Source organism: Orycteropus afer, unplaced genomic scaffold (assembly GCF_000298275.1).
Source record: "Orycteropus afer afer isolate SDZICR_OR568_19922 unplaced genomic scaffold, OryAfe1.0 scaffold00412, whole genome shotgun sequence".
Lineage (NCBI taxonomy): Eukaryota > Metazoa > Chordata > Mammalia > Tubulidentata > Orycteropodidae > Orycteropus > Orycteropus afer.
Window position 1 is genome coordinate 1,946,206 of NW_006921999.1, and position 3,051 is coordinate 1,949,256.

A 3,051-nucleotide genomic window follows, 5' to 3' on the forward strand; every position below is an offset into this window, starting at 1 on the left:
TTTTTTTTAATCTACATACTTTATGCTATTTTTGGTAAATATCCATATATTATATATCTATATGTTATAAGTCCTTATTTTAAAAGTAATTGTATAAAATAATTATGTACAAATTATTTTATACAATTACTTTTAAAATAAGAAAAGAAAGTAGAAACATTCACTTATACTGCTTTTTGTAATACATATATACCTTTACTAGTGCTCTTAGTTTTTTTCATATAAACTCAAATTACTGTCTGGGGTCATTTGTTATAGAAGTACTGAAGTATTGCTTTTCATGTTGTAAGGTAAGTCTGCTGCCAACAAAACCCTCAAATTTTATTTATCTTGGAAAGCCTTCATTTTGCTCTTTTTTAAAAACATTGCTTTGCTGGGTAGAGAAAAATTGGTGGACAGTTTTTTCTCTTTTACCACTTTGAGCAATTTGACTATATAATCCCATTGCCTTCTGGCTGACATTGCTTCTGCTTGGAAGTCAGCTGTTTATCTTATTGAGTTTTCAAGTAGATGAGTATTTTTACTCTTTTTGTTTTGAGATTTTTCTCCTTGTCTTTGGAACTAAGTACTTTTACTATGAAGTTTCTGTTTGTGTATCTGTTTGTGTTTATTCTATTTGGAGTTCATTGAGCTTCCTGGTTATTTAGATTAATGTTTTTGTTAAACTTGAGAAATTTTCAGTTGTTACTTCTTTGAATATTGTTATGTTTTGTTTACTCTTTCCTCTCCTTCTGATAATATATTTGCATTGATACTGTTTTTGTTAGGTGTCATTGAGTAGGTTCTGACTCATAGCAACCCAATGTACAATAGAATGAAACACTGTCCAGTCCTGTGCCATTCTCACAATCACTGCTATCCTTTAGCCCATTTTGCAGCCACTGTGCCAAACCATCTCATTGGGGGTCTTCCTCTTTCTCGCTATCTACTTTACCAACATGATGTTCTTCCCTAGGGACTAGTCCTCTTAATAACATGTTCAAAATATGTAAGAAAAAGTCTATCTGTTCTTTTAAGGAGCATTCTTACTGTATTTCTTCCAAGATTTGTTCATTCTTCTGGAAGTCCATGGTATATTCAGTATTCTTTGCCAATACCAGAATACAACTGAATCAATTCTTCTTCGGTCTTCCTTATTCATTGTCCAGGTTTCACATGCATATGAGAGCATCAAAAGTATCATTGCTTGGGCCATGCAACCAACCTTAGTTTAGAAAGTGACATCTTTGCTGTTTAACATATTGTTTTCATTACCTAGTCCCGCTCTGAAAAGAATATACCACAAATAGGATGGGCTTAACAAACAAGAATTTATTTTCTTACAATTTTAGAAGCTAGAAGTCTGAGTTCAAAGTACCAGGCTCTAGGGGCTGGGTGAAAGCCCCTTGACCTTCGGCTTCAGCTCTGCCTCTTGCTCCTGGCCTGTGGAAACTGGAGGCTTCCTTCACTCAAGGAGCTGCTGGCTGTTGAGGCTTACAAACCCAACGTTGACAAGTAAAAAAGGCACAGTCCTGATATTATCAAACCAAATGTCAGGTTATTGATTCAAATCTATTAAGAGTTCCAAGATTGGCAGACAACATGGTAAGCTGCTGAATAATGATTTGGCTACAAGTAGGACTCAAGTGTGCCAAAAGCTGCAGACCATTCCTAAAACTTCCTTGTATACAGGGAGCAGACCATATCCTTAAGGCAGCTACTGAGTTGCTCACAGCGTATTCCACCATGGAGTGGTCTCATCATGGAGAATATTACATCAAACCAGTCCCAACCAAGTTGACAAACAACCTTAACTACCACACATATTAAAGCAATCATTAGCAGCAGATTTACCCAATGCAATATGTCATTTGATTTCTTGACTGTTACTTGCATTGTCACAGATTGTGGATCCAAGTAAAATGAAATCTTTGAGAAGCTCAATCCTTTCTTCATTTATCATGATGATGTTTCAGTTGTGAGGATTTTTGTTTTCTTTGTGTTTAAGTGTAATTCACACTGAAGATTGTAGTCTTCGATCTACATCAATAGTGTTTTAAGTCCTTTTAACTTTCAGCAAGCAAATTTGCATCATCTGTATATTTCAAGTTATTGATGAGTCTTCCTTCAATCATGATTCCATATTTTTCTTCATATAGTCTAGGTTCTTGGATTATTTGATCGGCATACAGATTGAATAACTTTGATGAAAGGATACAACTGTGGCACACACTTTTCCTGATTTTTAAACCATGCAATATCCCTTGTTCTGTTTGAATGACTGCCTCTTGTTCTATGTACAGCTTCCTCATGAGCACAATTAATAGTTCTGGAATTCCCATTCTTCAGAATGTTATCCATAATTTGTCATGATCCACATAGTTGAATGCCTTTGCATAGTCAAGACAACACAGGTAAACATCTTCCCAGCTTTCTCTGCTTTCAGCCCAGATCCATGTAATGATATCCCTCATTGCATGTCCTTTTCTGAATCTGGATTGGATTCTGGCAGTTTCCTCTCAGTGTACTGCTGCAACTGTTTTTGAATTATTTTCAGCAAAATTTTACTTGTGTGTAATATTAATGATATTTCTTGATAATTTCCATGTTCTGTTGGATCACCCTTCTTTGGAATGGGCATGCTTATAGATCTCTTCAGGTCAGTTGGCCAGGTAACTGTTTTCCAAATTTCTTGGCATAAACAAGTGGGTGCTGCAGCTTTGCATCCAATGGATACAATGTTGGATGTTGGAATATCTCAATTGATATTTCATCAATTCTTGGAGCCTTTTTTTTTTTTGTCAGTTCCTTCAGTGCACTTTTTATTTTATTTATTTTTTATTGTGAGTTGGGTGAAACAATTTACAGAGCAAATTCACTTTTCATACAGCAGTTCACATACACTTGTCTCATGACATTGACCACAATTTACCACAATGCAACAGCTCCTCTCCCACTTCCTCCCGATAATTACCTCTTCCCTGTGTCCATCCTTCCATGCACTCCTGCCCCCTGAGCTGTCTCCCTGTGCATAAGCAGCCCTTCTTTCTCCCATGACTGTTCTCTCCAAGG